Below are 21,282 nucleotides of genomic sequence, written 5' to 3'. Positions count from 1 at the left end.
CTCCCAAAAGCAGCCACAAACTACCATTGTGGGGTTTCGCATAAGGGTATTACCCTTTTTTATAGCAGAATAACAAAACACCAGTATGTATGCTTCCTTTTCTATCTCGTCTACACAACTTCCCAGCTGTGCTACATTCCAAGCCCAATCACAACACATCCTCTTCGCCACACACGTCATCGAAACCATACTGCTACGGGCTACTTATCCCTTCCGAACCTGAAGTGGTGCCTTTTTCGTCCTCTATGTACGGTTTGGCAATAAAACTAAATACTGTTCATCTATGTAAATCTTCTTAACTAACGATATTCTTCTAATGGAAAACGCAAGAGCAGCAGAGGTAAATATACCCATTTGCCCGTTGTGAAGGGGTGCCTCCTTCTTGTAGTTATAAATCCTCTCCTAAGGACCCAACCTCGACCGAATGGGTCGCCTTAGCTTTGCCTACCCTTTGCTTAACACTTTTGATCCAATGTCAATGGTTTAATTACAGCTACCTCTCATGTTCACACATACACGCTGGTGTGCCTGATGCGTTTCTCGGTTATGTGTTCTTGATGGGACGTTTCGAGCAAGGGATGTGAGGTGTGATGTTGTGATAGTGTTTAGCTAAACAAGCGTGCTTAGAAAAAGGAATACCTCCAGATTTATATGCTTCCTTGGTAGGGAGAACTATTTGCCGTTGAATTGTAACTTGCAAACGTATGACTGCAACATTATGTAGCGGAGAAACTCTTTTCCCTGGTGTTTCGAGGTGTTTCGAGCAATTCAAATAGCTAGTTTTCATTAGCCACACGGCATAGAGTCTCCATTTTTGTGAGTTTATTGTCCCAGTCTCTCTCACTCTAAAAATTCCCTCCCTCCGGATGCTGAATATACATATAATTACGTTGTGAACGATAACTAATAATAATAATTATTATAAAACACTACAGCAGCGATTCTGGCAACACGGCCAGAATCTTTCACAGCCTTCGAGGTCGACAGAACGGGCGAGCTCGCTCTCTTTGCTCTCAACTCTCGTGCGGTACACTTCGTGAGGAATATTTTGCATTAATTAGGTTTCTTTTAGGTTAGGTTTAGGTTAGTTTAGATGTAAAACAATTTAGTTAATAAATAAATTGTAATTGGCGCTGTAGACAGTTGAGGAAGTGCTTAAATACAGTGGAAAAGATTTGGATTAATAATCCATTCTTAAGTGGTTCCCGCATTTTGCACCGGCAGCTAAAGGATTACATCCGTTGTTTGGTTCGAGGACCCCCCGGCACAACCTTAAACTATTACCACACGTAAGTAAAACTTTTTTTATATTAAGTTTTACGTTCGCTAAATTGACACTACCAGATAGGCCGATTTTAGCAAAAGTGCGTAGCAGTGTTTTTACTTTCACTGAGAGCACGTGGTGTGAGACCTTGTATCGAGTCACGCATCACACATACATCCAATCAACACTACCAGATAGGTTGATAGGACGTTGATACTGTTATCAAATTTGAGAGTTACTGCCAAGCGAGAGTGTAAAAGAGAAAGAGAATTTGGATCAACGCAGCACCTAGCGTTCGAATACAACTTTTTCATACAGATTCGGCTTCGGAGAGTTTAGTAAACGCAGATACAATGGAATCGCAAATTTTGGATCAACTCAAACAGTTAAGCACTGGCTTGTTGGCCATAAACGAAAGATTAAATGTGCAAGAACAAGCAATTAAGTTTACACAAGAACAAATAATTGTTCAAAGTGACATCAAAGAACACGTGGAATCTAAGACGGGTATCAAGGTAGAAGATTTATTTAAGATACCCGACCCGATAAAATCGCTACCAAAGTACGATGGTAATAAAAAACAATTATCAGCGTGGCTTGAAACAGCTGATAGTACTTTGAACCTATTTAAAGAGAGAGTAGACAGAGAACTTTACGATGTATACGTAACCGCAGTTTTAAACAAAATAGAAGGAAAGGCCAAGGACGTTCTTTGTGTTGCTGGCAATCCAAAAACTTTTGATGAAGTAAAGGAAATTTTGATCGACGCCATAGGCGATAGAAGAGAACTTTCCACCTTTAAATGCCAATTGTGGCAAAATACAATGACGGAAGGTATGACCATACATAAATATTATCAAAAATCTAAGGAAATAATTCAAAATATAAAATCTATTGCAAAACAAGATCAGGATTACAGGGATAGTTGGACAGCAATCAGTAAGTTTATAGATGAGGATGGATTAGCCGCTTTTATAGCTGGTTTGAAAAAACCATATTTCGGTTATGTGCAAGCAGCACGGCCAAAAGATATTGAGGATGCTTATAATTTCCTATGCAAAATTAAAGCACAAGAGTTTAATTCACATAAAATGAATGGTCAACCACCTATTAATCATAACCCATCTTATAGTAAAAATGAACAGAGTAAAACAAATTTTGGAAACTCCTCACGAATACGTTATACGAATGTGGATAAATCTGATAAACAATATCCTACGCCGATGGAAGTTGATTCTTCACAAAGAAGTAAATTCACTTCAAATAACAGAACTATCAATAACACCGAAATCACTGCATGTAAAGAGAACAATACAAATTTTCGTCTGGGCAATTCAACCGAAAACCCGACATGATCAATTCGTTAGACTTCTTGCCATACTTAATCGTGTATGATAGCTCCAAAGACAAATCAATACGTTTGTTGATTGACAGTGGAGCAAATAAAAACATACTTAAGCCAGGCATTATTTCAAATAACGAAATGTGTTGTAATGCGAACATTGAAAATATTTTTGGTAAACAAACAACTAATAAAAAGATTAAATGTAACCTATTAGGACCTACATTTAAGGAGCAAGTTTATTACATTTTTGATTTCCATAACTTTTTCGACGGCCTTATAGGATCAAAATTTATGGCTGAAACCGACACCATTATAAATTATGCTGCTAATACTATCACTATTCAGGGTGTTGAAACACAATTCCACAAATACTACACTGGAAAATATTTTTGTCATACTGTCACAGTTATAACTGATCGTTGTGGAGATTGGTTTGTCCCAACCTACCAGCGCCTAAGTAATGATACGCTAATTGAACCAGGTGTTTACTCATCACAAAATAATAGATCAACTATAAACGTATTAACAACAAGTAAAATTACTCCTGAAATCCCCAAATTAAATATAATTGTCAATAATTTTGAAATTCTGGCACCAATTCCAGCTGATTCTAATACTGTGCCAAACAAAGAATTAATTCAACAACTTATACGAACTGAGCATTTATCAGCTTATGAAAAGGAAAAATTAATTGAAACTCTTATTGACCATCATAACGTACTACTGAAGAACAACGAAAAACTTACTAGCACAACAATTATAAAACACAGAATTAACACAAAAGATAATGAGCCAGTATTTACTAAGAGCTATAGATATCCACACATCTTCAAACAAGACGTCGAAGATCAAATAAAAGAAATGCTGGAAGCAAATATTATAAAACCATCAAAAAGCCCTTACGCTTCTCCAATTTGGGTAGTGCCAAAACGAAAAGATGCATCTGGCTTACAAAAGGTTAGAGTAGTTATTGATTTCCGTAAATTGAACGAGAAAACGGTAGGTGATAAATATCCCATACCAGAAATTGAAGACATTTTGGATAGCCTCGGAAAATCAAGTTATTTCACTACGTTGGATCTGAAATCTGGATTCCACCAGATCGAAATGCATCCGGAAGATCAGGAAAAAACTGCATTTTCAACTAATCAAGGCCACTTTGAATTCACAAGAATGCCATTCGGGCTCAAAAATGCACCGGCCACTTTCCAACGGGCTATGAACAATATCTTATCAGAATACATCGGCAATATCTGTTACGTTTATCTTGATGATATCATAATTGTTGGGAATAATCTCGAAAATCATTTAGATAATCTTTCCAAAATACTGAAACGACTTTCTGACTTTAACCTGAAAATACAAGTAGATAAATGTGAATTTCTAAAACGCGAAACGGAATTTTTAGGACACGTAATTTCTCCTGAAGGTATAAAACCAAATCCAGACAAAGTTAAAAAGATTTTGGATTGGAAATTACCAGAAAACGAAAAACAAATAAGACAATTCCTAGGACTATCTGGCTATTACCGTCGTTTCATTAGAGATTATTCAAGAATCACTAAACCTTTCACAAAATATCTGAAAAAAGGACAAAAAGTAAACCCAAACGACGCAGAGTACGTTGAAGCATTTTCTAAATTGAAACAGATTATAGCATCTGATCAAGTATTAGCTTACCCTGACTTTACTATCCCCTTCATATTAACAACCGATGCTAGCGACTATGCAATCGGAGCGGTTCTCTCGCAAATCCAAAATAATGTAGAGCGTCCTATTGCGTTTGGAAGCAGAACACTCAACAAAGCAGAGGAAAATTATTCTACCATTGAAAAGGAGGCACTAGCAATCATTTGGGCTATCAGAAAATACAAGCCATATTTATTTGGTAGAGAATTTAAGCTTTATACTGATCATAAACCTCTCACGTTTATTAAAACATCTCTCAAAAATAGTAGAATACTACATTGGAGATTAGAACTCGAAAACTTTCAATACACAGTAGATTACAAACAAGGCAAGGCAAATGTAGTAGCAGATGCGCTAAGTCGAAAAACTAATGGTACGGCTGACATTAACATCCACGACACCACAAACTTAGAAACAACACACTCAGCAGACACTTCAGATAGCTTCTATATCAAATCAACCGAAAGACCTATAAATTATTATAAAAACCAAATTATTTTCCGAGTGTCACAATCAGAAAACGATATCGAAGAATTGCCGTTTAAAAACTATAAAAGAACAGTAGTCACTAGGCAATATTATAACGAAAAAATAATAGAACATACAATCAGAAAATATCACAATGGAAAACAGACAGCTATTTTAGCCCCAGAAGAAATATTAGGTTTGATACAAGAATCTTACAGAAAGTATTTCACTAGTAGCGGATATTTCATAATTACACACTTACAAGTAAAAGATGTACCGAGCGAGGAACAGCAAGACTCATTGATTACGAAAGAACACGAAAGAGCTCATAGAGGCGTGGCCGAAGTAGAAAATCAACTAAAAAGGGCATATTTCTTCCCGAAAATGTACAACAAGATCGCAGCAGCAGTTAGAACTTGCACAATTTGCAACACTCACAAGTACGATCGCAAACCCTACAATATCAAAATATCTCCTAGACCTGTAACAGATCGACCAATGGAACGCGTCCACATGGATATTTTCTCCATAAACTCGAATAGTTTTCTGTCATTAGTGGATGCATTTTCAAAATTCGCACAAATGGTCCCAATAGAATCCAAAAGCCTCATTGACGTCAAAAATGCGTTAGCGAAATATTTTAGTAATTTCGGAACACCGACAGAAATAATTACCGATCATGAAACTACGTTCCGATCTATTCAACTGAAACAATTCCTAAGCAACTTAGGCACGTCGCTTAAATACGCATCGTCTTCCGAGAGCAACGGACAAGTGGAAAAGACACATTCTACTGTAATAGAAATGTATAACACGAATAAGCACAAATTTCCCGATACGAACACGGTTAATATGATACCAATATGCATCGCGTTATACAACAATACGGTACATTCCTCGACAGGCTATACGCCAAATGAGATCGTGTTTAACCAATGCAATATAACGAATCCGGAAGAGATAAATAGGCAAGCACAGGACATTTTCAACAACGTCAAAGTAAATCTGAACAGATCACTTCAAGCACAGACCAGAAGTAATCATAAGAAAGAGGATCCTCCAATAATAAATGATGGGGAAGAGGTTTACGTTAAACCCAATATTCGAAAGAAGTTGGACCCACGTGCTATCAGAACAACTGCTCATAACATAAAAGACAGAACATTCGAAAACATACGAAAAGTCAAACGTCACAAAAATAAGATCAACAGAAGGAGAATTTCGTAAACTGTATAGACAAACTCGAAAACAATCATACGGCCGGGGACGACCTTCCTTTACCCCCGGGAGGAATTACGTTGTGAACGATAACTAATAATAATAATTATTATAAAACACTACAGCAGCGATTCTGGCAACACGGCCAGAATCTTTCACAGCCTTCGAGGTCGACAGAACGGGCGAGCTCGCTCTCTTTGCTCTCAACTCTCGTGCGGTACACTTCGTGAGGAATATTTTGCATTAATTAGGTTTCTTTTAGGTTAGGTTTAGGTTAGTTTAGATGTAAAACAATTTAGTTAATAAATAAATTGTAATTATATATTCGTTGGAATCGTTTCACAGACTTGTTCATTAAACAACTGTCCCGTCCCGTTGAACGCAGCCACAGCGTCGATGGACAGTGTTGATGTTGTGCTAACCCCTAAACAACCTGCTAGGACGCAGTATTCTGTATGTGCTCCTGGTTTCGATTCGAGCCAAGTCGATACTTCCACCCAAACACAGCATTTAACAAACGATTGAAAAGTGAATCATAGTTTTGAATCAACCTGCAGCGTAGCATGTGTTCCCGGTGCTCACTCGAGCACTCCCAAAAAAGCCAAAATTTTCCTTAAACTTTTCAATACGAATGATTTGTGAAAGTTTTTTTAAGAGATCAAAATATTTTTCTTATTTAAATTTGACCAGAAGAATGCGTACAGAATAGCTTATCAAATTTACATTAAAACACATATCAATTATATAGTGAGGTACTAAGCGTGAACACCGCAACCGAAATATCTGTCGAACGTCAGGAGCTCATAACGATGTGGAGTAGAACACACACACGCAGTAGAAGCTAGTTATTATGATTAACATATTATGTGCACCGACTAGTGCGTTTCTAGTGCGTGCAAACGAGATGCAACGTGATCCGGAATCCGCCGTGACGTTTGAAAAAGTTTAGTTAAAACGTTATAGTTTAGAAAATATCTAGACATAGCTGTTTAGTCACGAACAGGGCACAAGAACGCCCAGAAGCATCACTCGACGCTGCGTCGAGTGTGTATTTGGAGCAAAATAATCGATTTCAAATTCGAGTAGTCCCGCCCGTTTAAGGCTAAGAGAAATATACAGTCATGGCAGGGCATCCTGCCGAAACCTTTCTTCCCTTTCGTCCAATACTACTCTACCTCTCACGTCCCAGCACTACACTCTTACCCAAATTGTTTTCTCAACGTTTATACTCCCACCCCAGATCTTAGCCGTGTTTTGCTCTCACACTCTCTTGCCGAATACTCCATCGGAAACGGAAACAAAAAGGACTTCCTGTAGCAACTAGCATAATTCGGTTCAACATACACATAAATTGTTGGATCGTTATCATAAATAGCGTAGTTTTCGGGTGCTCCTAATGATGTGCTGCCACGCAGACTCAAGAAGCCGTAATTCATTTTCTGCCTTTCGTCGGACGATGTGCGATCGTTTGTGTGAAGGGTTTTTATGGTGGAACCCTACGCCAGTGTCGCACATTTTGTGTGCGTTCGCTCGTGCCGCACCGGGCACGCCGGTGCTGCTGGTAGGCAGGTTAACCCGGCTCCCGGCTTGTATATTAATCTCACGCTACATGCAACAGGTTCCAATCGATACTGCCGGAGCGTGTTCATTTTCTTTCCTTTAACTATTTCGATCCTGCCGGCGAACAGGCGACCATGTCCCGTTGGAGGAGCCAACTTTCTAGTTTATCTAAAACGGCTACCGGGAACTTGGGCACGTTTGTGTGCTACGTGCCGACTTGTACATAAGGCGCTTTATGCAACAGCACAGCTGTGTGAGTGTATAGTTTCGTTATAAGCGACTACAGCGACAACGGGGAATCCTCCCCAGTCAAATGGAAATTCAGGCCTTCCAAAGGAGGTGAAAATTCAACGCAACACGACCGGTCGATGGTGAGATAAATGAAGGAAAATAAATTTCTAAACACAACAATGAAGCCACTCGTTGGGTAAGGGATTTTTAGTTGCCATAACCATTCGTACATACGCTAGGAAATTTAGCTGGCGTTTACGGGGTTGCATAACTTTCAGGTGCGCAAATGATATTTTATTCAACAAATATTTATTACAACGGATTGCTTTTCCAGGGCAAGGATCGGGAAGGGTCGGTGGATGCATATAGGGTTCGAAGTTTGGTCACAGGCGCATAAACAAGCAACAGTATCGTTTGTTTCAGTGCTTGTTACACTTTGTAGCGTGTAAAAGCAACGGAGGAATGGTGGATCAATTTATAATGCTTCCGATATCGCATTTCCGAGCGATTGCTAGTCGGACCGGTATCAGAAATCATCCCGGAGTCTTCGTTTGAATGATTGAAGAAGCCGTACAACGTGTTTGCATGTTGTTTAGAAAGCATCCAGCAGCACTGCTCGCATAAGACGAATAACAGCAAACATTGCTAAATAACACAATCGTTTAGGTTGTTGAATGTTAAAGACATCTTGGTAAGCTTAAAATAAACTAAATATTCAAATAACGGAACGCCTTCATCGGTTAGACGTCCGACCTCCCTTAGGCTCAACTATTCCGATAAGCGATTTCTACTCGAGTTTAATGAAACAATGCGTCAACTCCCGGCACCAACGCAAGACACAACCGCATCAACCAATCCGATCCAGATCCTTTCCGCCACATTGAATAGTTTTTCCTCGCTTCATTATGATCCTTCTCCCGGGGATAGACACGCATCCCACTGCATCCGGCCCGGCAGACGATGGAACAGCGTGACGAAAAACTCTACCGGCAGCTGGCAACTCGTAAAGCATGAAGGATGATGAGCCACGACCCCGTCGTCGTCGTCGTCGTCTCGAACGAACCCCGACAACAGTAATAAAATGCGTAACAAGTATTTTGGCGCCACAGCGTCCGGATATGACTCCATCGCTTCGCTCCCGCAACAACCTCATCACCCTTTGCCCAACAGTGAAGCACCCTACCCGATATCTACTTCGTATGTAGATGAGCGATACCAATTACTTGTCAGCATACTCGTTTCAAATACTATTCCGTACATTGTGCGCGATTTACAGGCAAAGAGCGTGGGGAAAAAGAAATGGGTAGGACGGACTGAAACGAAGGACACTAACGAACATGTTTAAAGCACACCCACCTACACAGACACACACACACACACACACACACACACACACACACACGACGGTGAAGCACTATCATTTGCATTTTATGAAGCTTTCCAACTGCAGCGCGATTTTCACTCCACCATCGATTTAGATTCTGTCTTCCGACAGAAGATTCCGTAGGGGTCAAACGGGATATGGCCACCCATTTGCATCCTTGAGCTGATGCTATGCTTCTTATTCACGTAGCATTTGAACGCATACAGGCCGGGCAGGAAAATGCGGAAGTTGTAAGAGGAGCTCGAACGCATTTTTCACTTTCTTTTCATTAAACGCAAAATCAAACAAACGAACCGGGACGCAGTGCCGGAGTGGACGCGACGATGACGCACTTTATACCTCAACTTGAATAGATCCGTTCATTAGTTGACAGAATGACGCACGCATCGGTTATAGTCAATTCCTGGCAAGCCAGGGCGTGTGTTTTTGCTTGGACAATTAAAAATTGCCTTTGACTTGCTGCATGCCGAAGACTATTTTTCTCCTCTCCAACGTTTGAGCAATTGGCTGGAATCGATGTGATCCATTCACTAGGTGTGTGCTCTTTTTATCTTCTATTTTGATTTTCTGTTAGCAAAGTGCGAAAGTGTTAGCAAAAAATTGTATATAACAACTATGAACGAAAATAAAGGAAGGGTTTGCTATACCAGCGCAAGCGAATTTGCGTTTTTTATTTAACGCGATTTGGTCTTTTATTCGATACATGATCCCTTCCATGTTATGACCTTTTTTTCATTTTTATGTACGTAATTTTAATTTGCATTTTGACATGTGTTCAGCAGTTAGCTTTTGTTGTTGTCTTCGTTTGAAAAATGAAAGATATACAAGCAAGAAGGAGGTTTCCACTCATACTATCTTGGAGTAAAAATATTTTCAGTTCAAAAACGTGTAATAATTTAAAAATATTTTTGTTCAAGATTATTTCTAAAATGCATAAGTTTAATATAAGTGTATCAATTTCGATAATCATAATATTATTTATTCATATTTCCAACTACGCCAGCCATGCTCGATATATGTAGCGGAGCTCGCCGCAATCTTTTACGCCTTGTTAATAATAAGTGCTTGTCCTCCAGACGAATATTTTATATTCTCCGACAGTTTAAGCGCTGTCGAAGCATTAAAATCTGTGAAGGCTATTAAGAGCCCGGACTACTTCGTAAAAGAAATATTAAAGGTCTTAAGCTCATTGTTTGATAAATCATTCCGGATATCTCTTGTTTGGCTGCCTGCACATTGCGGAATCTTCGGCAATGAAAAGGCAGACCAATTGGCCAAAAAGGGTGCTTCGGAAGGGTCCTTTTTCGACAGGCTTATCCTACCTCACGAGTACATGCGTGCCCCACAGTCTCTCTGCATGGCTCGGTGGCAGAGTTTGTGGGACACCGATGAGCTCGGGAGGTTTCTTTATTCGATCACTCCCCAAGTTTCCTTGAAGCCTTGGTTCCACGGCATCTCAGGTGATCGTGCGTTCGTTCGAATGATGTCTAGGCTTAGGTCTAACCATTTCGCTTTGGGCGCGCATCTCCAGCGTATAGGACAGGTCGACTCCAAAGTATGTGGCTGCGGCCTCGGATACCATGACATAGATAATCTTCTATGGTCTTGTGTGGAATACGAGGCTGCTCGACCCGCCTTGTTAGACGCAGTCCGGGGCATTGGAAAGTTGCCGGATACTCCAATTCGGGACCTGCTGGGAGACTGCGACGAGGTCTACCTGAGAGTAATCTTTCTCTTCTGCCGTGCTAACGGATTATTAGTGTGATCCCCTTCCCCCCCCCCACTACTCCCACTGTTTGTCTGTCTTATATATGTTGTACCTCGCTTGTATGAATGATGATGGATGAATGGATGAATGAATGAATGAATGTACGAATGAGTACGATGCGTGAAGGGTTGGGTACCATATGGAAGCAGTTGCAGCGGCCAATGCTATGGATGGACATCCCAGCGAAAGGGAGAGGAAGACTTCAAGATTGGACACAATCAGGAATCTTCGAAATGGAAAACGATCAAGACCCCCGCTACCATCTGAACCACGAGCATGGAAACGCCTGACATACCCCGGGATAAGTTACCCTCACACGATAAGACCCTCGCTATGAACACGACTTTGGCTTTGGATGACGGAACTTACGCAACGGAACAACCGAGCACACCCGGGATATGGTGCCCTTTCACAGCTCGGAGAAGGAAATGTCTCCCAGCAAAGAGGAAAGGAGTATACTAATTTTAAGTTTATTGTAAGCAATACGGCCAGGCCGTCCCTTATGAATAAAAAAAAATATTATTTATTAATTCCTTCTTAACAATTTAACGTTTAAAATTTAATTATACTTCTAACCATGATCGAGTATTATTGTTTGTTCGCTCATTCTATCAAATCAAAGAATTTGATAGTTTAAAACCCCCGTCAAACCCTGCACATAAATCATCCATCCTAACGAAAAAACCAAATCTAACTAAAAACACATCACAAGTTGTCCTTCTTCTCTTCCAACGGCTTCGACATCGGGTAGCGTGCGGATACAGCAAACACAGCCCAAGGGGCGTACTCATTATTCGATTACATTCGACCACCTACCGGGATGGCGTCCCTTTGCTTTGCGTTTTATCGAAAGGAAACTTTATACGTCGACGACTACAACGATGGCGACGACGAAGATGGCTTGCTGTGCTGGGCCGTGCTGTAACAGCTACCGGATAAGGCAAACAAGCACTTGCACAGTTTGCAGCTTCCATCCGTATTGCCCCCCCGATAACAAATGTACTAAAACTGTGTAGCGCCCGTGCGACAACGCCCGGCGTTGAACGACGCCACCGAACGCTCGATCCATATGAGGGCCGAAGAGTTCGAACTAAGTAGGCGGAAATGGCGTGCCTACCGATAGCCACTTCCAGGCAAATGGTGGTCATTTGATACTTTGGGCCGCCGCTCGTTCTGTTCGCTCCGCTTCCGAGGGATGGACTTCCTCTGTGACCTAAGCTCCCACAAAACAAAGAATCGCCACTAAATTCCTATAGCGATTGCAGAGCGGTACATATTCCGAGGGCCGGAAGTTGTCAATCCATCCATCACGTGGCACGAATCGGTGTATGTGTGTATGTGCCGTATGTGCTCCATCCGTCAGGATGAATTTCCTCAGGGATATATTTTCATCGTGCCTATTAAACACTTCGGTACACTAATGGTACCATCGTATCCATCGAAGGGCACAAATGGATTAAAGTGCGCCTTTCTTTTCGCTCGTTTTGGAACAATTCACAACGTAAGGATAATATTTCATTCCTTGTTCGGTTTTATTGAGTGTGGACTAAACGGACAACGCTTCATCATCAGCATTTGCTTCGAAAAAGTAAATTTTACCATTTCATTGAATGTCTTGATAGTCTTGGTAGGATAACTGTAAGGTAGCCGCAAGTACCATCTTTTTCCTGTCGCGTAAAATTCTTTAAATTCAACTTTGTCTGAAACGGCGAACCTTTTAACCCTTTTGTAAAGCGTTACCAAGCTAGATTGTAATGAATACTAATGTTTGTAATGTAAATATATGTAATTGCATAGATTTAGGCGCATACATAAAACAAGGAATTTCACACGAATTTCACACGGCAAAACTTTATTTTTTCAGCTTAGCTGTATAGCACAAAGTCCACCGACTTTATTTGCTACGAATGCAACATCATTCGTCCCATTTCTTTCATAGTTATAGCTTCACGAAATTCAAAAGACACGGCTTGTAAAATGACGCCCAAAATTGAAACTAAATTGCACTACACCGCCTACACACTAAAATACACACTCACCTACCCACACACAATTAATCATTTCGCCCCGTTGATACGTTTAGGGTGACATACTTTATTTTATTTCCCTTAATTCATATCCCCAGACGGTGAGACTATTCACAGCGCAATATCCTTAATTGAGTTGTATCGCACTTGTAAATGGAACGGCCGGCTTCCATCCACCCGAACCCACTGAGCACTTTATTGCCTCTTTGTGTTGTGAAAATTTTTCCTGCCATAATTCTTTAATCCCACACTTCATACGGGAATAGCTACCACCGCAATAGATCATCATCGTCGGGCCTGGCGTCGCCAGGATATGCGCTTGTTGCTGCCGTAGAAGATGGTGAAAATGGAAAGGAATTTCTGTCCATTTTATTTGGCCGGACTATTTGCTTTCGATAACAAAAGTCAAAAGGCACTGTTGTGGGCGGAACAATCACTCTTGTTCTCCACAACAACAACAACAACAAAAACAACAACAGCAGCCATTTGTCTTCATGCCGATTGTTTTATTTTTTTACGGTTGTACATTCTACCTATACATGTGTGAGCGTGTGTTTAAGGCCCTGCGTCAAAACCGTTGTCGATATTAATCCTTCCCATATGCGTAACTGGAAATTGAAATTTATCACCCTGGCTGGAGTGTTCACGTTTGACCTTTTCCTGACGATCCTGCTCACGACACACAATACGGAATCAGTCTCAGTTTTTAAAATAATTGTCCCAAACGGAAGAAAACACACATAAACAACTATTTCTAATAAATACGGCAGCTTTTCGTGTGTGAATGTACTTTTTTGTAGTTTAGCACCGAAAAGGATTAGCACCTTGATGTGCCATAAATTTTACTTTTCTTCAAACTATGCCGTTGGAAAGGGGGTTTTATTGCTCCGACCTGTGCGATCCCATTAGAGATGTCGGCATATATCGGTGGGTGTTTGCTATTGTTGCCGGCCTTAAATGGACGATAGGCGTCAAGGACTTTTAGCTTCCGCTTTGACGAGGGTCACCGAGAACGGGAAAAATCATCGAACGCCAAAACACCAAAAACCAACGCTGACTTGAATGACCGGGCGCGATATTTTCGTCTCCCGGCCCGTTTCCTGGAGCCTTTTTCACATTCAACTCGAAGCCTTTCTTAAGCCTTTTGCTGACAGAATTGGCTTTGCGGCCGATTTTCCCTCCTGGAGTGTGAATGATTTTACATTTTCAAATAAACGTTTTTCGAAAACCGAACACGTTTGAGAGATGGTTTGTAATAAATTTTGTCCCACGTCTACGCTTGCGATCTCTATTCCTTGGCTGATCTGCCAATAGTGATCAGCCCGTTCACGAGATAGCCAATTGTGCGAATGTCTTGCAGGGTCGTTTTTCTGATATTTAGAAGCCCCTCAATTATTTATCCTTCTGGGTATGACACATAAAAAAGGCATGCAATACAAAAAAAAAAAAACCCCTACACCACCAACATATCTCGCGAGTATTGCCTACGGATTGCGTCCACCTGCCTTACGTGGCGCTTCTCCCGCTTTTTGTCCTGTCGGTGACAAGATGTCCTGAATGAGGAAGACATGTTTTGACAGCTAATCCCTCTGCTTGCACGTCACCGGTGCACCGGTTTGCCCGTACCGTTCCACCAACTCTGGGTCTTTGTAATGGCACGAAACAGTGGAATGTGACGGTTTTTCCAACTATTTTCCTTTCCACTGCATTTTTATTATTGTCGCTGTGTTGTGTCCATACCAGCGCTTCCGTTTCTGTGCAATCTCACACCGGGGTGAGTTTTTCTTTCGAGCAATTATTGTCAGCCGCAAGAAACATGTCTTCGCTTTCAGTACCATTCAGACATGGGTTGGTGGCGTGTGGTGGTGGTGGTGGTGATTCACAGTGGCCTTAGTCTTGACATTTTCCATGAAGTGGACTTCCACCGCCAGCAGCAGGTGAGCGCAAAAGTGGAAACCCCACCATCCGACAGTGTTTTCATCATTCAAGGACGAATTTCACCAACTCTCACACAAACACGCTCACCTTGGTTTACAAAAGTCTTCCTTTTTCTGAGGTTTTTGGGCACATTATTCGTGTGGGAGGCTTTTTTCCCTGTCTCCGGTGAACACATTAGCTTTCCCCCTTCCTTATGTTCTCCACCTGCATTTCACATGTAGGCTTTTCTTTTCTCTTGAATCCCTTCACAAAAGAGGGAGTGAAATGAGATCTTTTTCAAATAAAAAACTATACAAAACACCGGTAAAATGTCACCCGAAATTTCACCTTCAAACTCTATAACTTGCAACGAAAAAGAAAACGCAGACACAACACTATGCTATTCCAGGCTTTCCGACGCAACGGGTAGCACAACGGTGTTCCCCGAAACAAGCACCAGACAGCCAGAAGGTAAAACTTTACCGCCGTACATGTTCTGCATGTTCGGAGATTTTTTTTTTGTTGTTGCTGCTGCTTTGTTTGAAAGCAACGATGGCCCCACCTTTCACACCTTTCCTTTCCCGAAACAAGTGGTTTGTGTTTCGTCATCACTCAGGCAAAAGTAGTGTGTCGGAGTTAAGTGCACACGAGTAACTTTTCACCCCTTTCGAAAAGGCGAACCGTCGGGGGGAGGAGACGGAACAAGGAACTGCTCAAAAAAAAAAGAAAACAATTCGTGAAAACGAACCACAATCCCTGAAGTGGAACTTTGGGGTACAATTGAAAAAAAAAGCTACGTGTCGGTACATTCGTAAATGCTCATTTCCTTATCGGTAATGAACCGCTGACAGTGCAGACACGTTTCAATTTTTAATATAACAGATTTGCACCGTTTCGAGAAGAACTACTTAAACGAATAGCTTTTTTTTCTGGACGAACATTTCTGTAGGCCTCCTTCAATTGCTTTCATGTTTGATCGTCTTTTTATTTGCGATGCCATTTGCAAACACACCACTCACAATGTGCAACCACTGCTGTGTATTTACAGCAATTTGACCGGTTAAACAATTCATTACCCTGATCCATCGTCCTGTATTGTTTTATTGCAACAAATCAACTTCACCGTAACGCAGCTCTTTCTCGAGGGTTTTCTTAAATTTAACGACAGCCCCCATATCCTTTGTCCCTCGTTCCTCCCCATTATAGCCCTCCTCTTCCCTCTCTCCTCCCGCTTCAAGGAGCATATTATCTTGAGCCCTGCGATAATGATGATGATAACGATGAAAATTCTAATGAAATACTTTCCCTCCCGAAAGAGTCATAACGCTAACGGAGCGTTGCGAAAATGTGTACTCACGCGTTTGCCGCGCAAGAAACACGCTTGCCCGTATGCTCTCGCCCCAAGTATACACATTGCAGCCATTTAGGCGCAATACAGTGCCAGCCGTTCGGATAACGACGGGCGGTTTGGAGCGAGTCGGTTGCTGTGGGCGGCGGCAAAACACTCTCGGCAGTAAATTACAATATGCATATCACATATTTTTTGTCATTTCACCACCGTATCGTCAACCTCACTGCTCGTACCGCTCTTCATGTCCATCCCGGATCACATCTTATCAACGCTATTTTACATTATTTTTTATTACAATCTGTTATGATGCTCGCCTGTCTCGCTGTCACTTTCGTTCAATCGATGCTACACTCCGTGAGCCTCGCACTACTGAAAAATCTTTGCACAAAACCTGCTTACACATTGGAGACATAATTTTCAACGAATGAAGGAAACGAACCCATGATCTAAAGTGGGCGTCAACAGTACACGAAAGAATGAATGATTGTTGTCTTGTTTTTTTTTCCCCGCTCACCAATACTGTTGTCAAATTACAGGGCGGCAAGTAATGGTATAATTTGAAGCGATCCGCACTCTGGTGCTGTTTGGTGTGGCGCCTGGTTTCAATGACCATCCATTGCTTATGCTCAGTAAAATGGATAAAATCAAAGGCATTTCCTTCCAGTAACTGCCCTGCTTCGTGTTGCGCCCGTGGACCATTCTCGCACAACGCGGAAGACCGACCCCGGTTCAATCCGGTCGAACGGCAGAAAATACACTTAACCTCCAACGCCCCTGCCCCGATTTGCCATCCATTTCTGATTCATCAACATTCACACTCGCAGAGATTGTTGATGATGCGCCGTCGCCCCGGATCCGCGTCGCGATAATATGCTCTCTGGCATCATTATCATTAGCGCTGTAGCCTTCGCCTGCGTCTTTCCTCCCTACCAGTGTTAAAGCGTTATGGAAGCGTGTTTCGCAAAGTAGTGATGACAATGATGACAACAACAACAACAACTTTCCCAGCTTCATCTTCCCTCCCCCATCACCAGGCGCGCACACCTTATAAAAGCAGGGAAAGGCAGTTAAAGGATGCATCACAACTGCCGGTCGCCCTTCCCACATCCTCCATAACCTCACACAGAACTTTCAAAGCGCACATTTCAACGATGACGCCGGTATTAATCTTTGGACTTCCTTCGGCGGTTCTTCCTACATGGATCAACGCCCACTAGAAGGCAGGGTGCGAGCCCCATCAGGGTGCGGATCAGCGGTAATGTTTAGCAGCATTAAAACGCGGCTACAAACGCCGGGCGGGCATCACTTGCTTCGGGAGTGATTTGCATGCTAAAGCGTACCGGTTTATGGGACCAGTCACTGTCTGTCGATGCAAGCGTTTCGTAAGCACCGAAGGCACCGAACATTTAATGCACATCAGCGTGTGCTCCGGCCTCGAAGGCGCAGGTTCAATCGCGGGAAAAGCGCCACCATAGACACACACACACACAGGAAACGATGCACATTTGCTCGGATCATCCGCTGTTTTATTTATTTTGCTCGGAAGGCGGATTTTGATTGCTGTGTTTGGCTTTATGTTTGTGGTCGTGAACTATCATCGTTTAATGAAATCATAATCTGTTTTAAGGCAATGTAATGTTAATTCTGGCGTTTGGAAAATACATTTTCTTTACATTATAGAAGGAATGTTTGTTTCTGTTACAGCGCCTCGTTTTCTAACGATTGGTTATTATATCTTATAAATATATCTCTACAAAGACAAAAAGAATTAAAATCACAAAAAAAAAACGACAACACACTGGCTCAGTGCTCATTTAAATATATCACCTTACACACCTTATATTATTAAAAATAATGTGAAATTATATGATTGTTAAAAAACGAGACGCGGCTTCATTTGCATTTTCTGTGTAGCAAGCTCTTAGAAATAACCAAAAAACTAGGGCGCTGTTCGCGCGCGCTTGCATGTGTTTTTCCGATCTTTGTCCGCTCGTAGTTGATTTTCGACTCATCGATCGCTCCCTAATCAGGGCATGCTCGTCCTGCTCTTATCTGATCCTTCTTTTCTCTCCTTTTCGTCTTGGCGCCTCCTAACTAACAGGACGTTGGGAACCTTATAAATTTTCCAACAATATGATGATTTTTTTACCAGGAAAACATTATTATTGAACTGTGTTAATATTGTGTTGATATTATACGAGTACAAATATTTTTAAATTGCAATATACTAAATAATTGAAACTGACTTTATTTCTTCAGAGATCAAAGTGAATGAAAATCATGTTTCATTCAATCATCAATCTATTAAAATGTTCATCTGAAGCCAGTTTGACTGTCAACATAACGAGACATGTATTCAATCTCATCTGCTTCAGATTTACGAACATAGGTAATAAATAAATAATCTCAATTTATTCTAAGAGTTTCTTAAATCAACGAACAAAAATAAAAAAAAGGAAGATGTAGCGACACATGTAACTCACTCCATAAAGAGTAATTTACAATCGAAAATGTGCCGAAATCAGAGTGATTCCAAAAACCAAATCTTTTACCGAGGTTAATGGGGACGCCTGGTGGTTAAATTCAACACCGCGTTCGAATTGCATCGTAAATGATCTCGTTGATTTTAAGCACCCATCCACCACTAACCACAGGCACCACCTACCTCGCATTGATATGTCTGTGGTCGTGTGCTTCTGTGTGTTTGTTTGTTTGTAACATTAGATTTCGCTATCGTACTCTCGGGTGCCAAAAAGCTAACACCTTCTTCTATTGCTGTGGCTAATGGTTTTTTGCCCCGCCAGACTCGTGTGCTCACGTTTGGCGCTGCTTCCGTTCCGAGGTCAGACGTATAGGTCCTGTGCAATCAGTCGCTTGGTTTTTATTTGTCCCTGTTCCTTGCACCCGCCTGCGTTAGTTGCTGCAGTCCAGAAAAGGGCACCATCCGGACCGGCGACCGAAGACCGGAAAATGAAACCGACCGAGTAATGGTATCACGTCTGAGAGATTAATAAAAGGCAAAAACACACCGAAACGATACAACACTACTTCGACTATGCACAAGGGAACGGAGAAGCTGCGGTGTACATCACTTCGAAGAGTTCGTTGTGATGGTCAATAAAACAAAAAAAAAGAAAAGAAAATGCCGTCACTGCTCGTCGGGCAGCAAAGTGTCGTGAGAAGGCGTGCATCGAACGGAAATGGATAGTTTTCCCACCGAGAAACATGCTTACACACACTCACACGCAAATTGCAAAGCTTTTGCTCGGAAAATCAACTTCTAAAAGTCGCTTGGTTTTTAGTACGGGTCCACACAGTCCACACAGTCCTGAGTCCTCTTTTGCGTTTTTCCTTGTGGCATACGCCAGGATTGATGGGCTAAGACCCTCTATACAAACAAACGGTTTGCGATCGTGTTTTTTTTTCTTTGTATTCTTGTCCTCACATACCGGTACACCCTTCTACCATGAAGGAAAACACGACAACAATGGAAAGTGTGTGATGAAATTAAAAGGATTGACATTTGCCATTAAGGAAAAAAAAAAAAACGGACCCAACGAACGGGGTGAAGTTTAGAAAAGACGGTCTGAAACCTGTATACAATCGTAAAAGATATAAATTGTACCACCCTTTCTGCTAGTTGCTGGACACAAGAGACGCTCTATATCATCCTTTTTCCTGTGGAATAGTATTATCGTCACCACTGTCCTTCCCTTGTCATCCGCTTCGACAGCAAGGGAAATGTGTTTAAATTAACCACCCGCCCCCCTCGCCTAAACGTGGTTGAAAATGGAACACGAACAAAAAATGGGTAATTCTACGACCCCTGGAGTGACGGGCGCGACCTCACAACGTATGCGGTGGTATCGTAGAAACCTATAAATTCTGCACTCTTGTCATCGCTCGTATGTCCTCGTGTTCTCGTGTCCACCAACCGACGCGCACGAACCATTTTTCCGTAAATCTAATAAAATGAAAATCCATCTAATGCCTCCGAAGGGTTAGGTCAGCCGGGTGGGAGAGAAGGACACAAACCCACTTACACCCAAGCACGGTTTGACATAACCCGGCCATGCCATGTCCCGTCGAACATCGGCTTTTCTTTCCGATTTCAACCTTATGCCCTGGTTTTGCCATTTTCCTACAACCTGTTGCTTTTCCTTCTTGATTGAAAACGCTGCTACGGCGGCTAGGGATGGATCCATATCGATCCATTAGGCCACTCATCAACCATTCTGTACGGTACGACTAGGTGCTTAGCAGGTGGCGTTTTGAAAGCGGAACGGACAAACAACACTAGATAGTCCCTCCGCTCGCACCAGTCAACTGCTCAACTCAATGCGGTTGGAAATACATTTTTTTACAACTCATTTCCCGATTTGTTGTGTTATGAAATGTGGTACGAAGTTTCTTTTTATGAAATCGTGTGCTACAGCCACGTGTCTGTCGAGGCAAAATGGTGACGAACACAAATTTAATCTGCATTTGACATTGATTGGATGCAAGTTTGCGTCATTGCTCATTCAACAATTTGTAGATTGAAAGCTTTTTCAAAGTTAGTGATTCACAAAATGTACTATTTTGAAAATTAAAATAATACAAAGTAAGAATGTCAGCTACTTTTATTATCATACTATAACATCATCATTTTACGGTAGTTCAGATAATTTTGTATTATTTCGATTGTTCTTTTGACAGTTCCTCTAAATGTGATTAGAATGTTTATTGTTGAAATACCTGTGTTTTGGAATAAAACATTGACCAAAGTCTCCAAAGTCTCAAAGGCAGTCGAAAGCTTTTAATATAATAATAATAATAATATTAGTTTATTATCATTTTCCGTCTTTACATATGAGTCTTTTTTTTTCAAGTCACAGCTTAAAAGCTTTTCAGCGAAAGTTAGTGTTCTTTGGAGACATGGGGGTGCATTTAATAGCATTTTAAGAACCCTATTCAAGGCGATCTAAATTTTATGTAGGTTAGTACTGGCACACATTTGCCATACAGTTATTGCATATGTTGCTGACGGAAGTAGAACTTGTTCATAGATAGCCATTTTG

At 41.4% G+C, this 21,282-nt stretch overlaps 2 protein-coding genes across 2 annotated transcripts in view; both read right to left on the bottom strand.

Annotated features, from left to right (window-relative positions):
* Positions 1–21,282, bottom strand: part of LOC126555968 (matrix metalloproteinase-2) — a 274,794-nt gene that overhangs the window by 177,780 nt on the left and 75,732 nt on the right. The window lies entirely within an intron of this gene.
* LOC126556080 (ubiquitin carboxyl-terminal hydrolase calypso) overlaps positions 19,985–21,282 on the bottom strand; it is a 332,487-nt gene continuing 331,189 nt past the window's right edge. The window contains exon 2 of the mRNA XM_050211279.1: positions 19,985–19,995. The gene's annotated coding sequence lies outside the window, so the exon portion shown is untranslated. The remainder of the gene's footprint in view (positions 19,996–21,282) is intronic.

The sequence above is a fragment of the Anopheles maculipalpis genome, chromosome 2RL (genome assembly GCF_943734695.1).
Source record: "Anopheles maculipalpis chromosome 2RL, idAnoMacuDA_375_x, whole genome shotgun sequence".
NCBI lineage: Eukaryota > Metazoa > Arthropoda > Insecta > Diptera > Culicidae > Anopheles > Anopheles maculipalpis.
The sequence above is the reverse complement of the archived record's forward strand: the minus strand, read 5'-3'. Positions and strand labels throughout refer to the sequence as shown.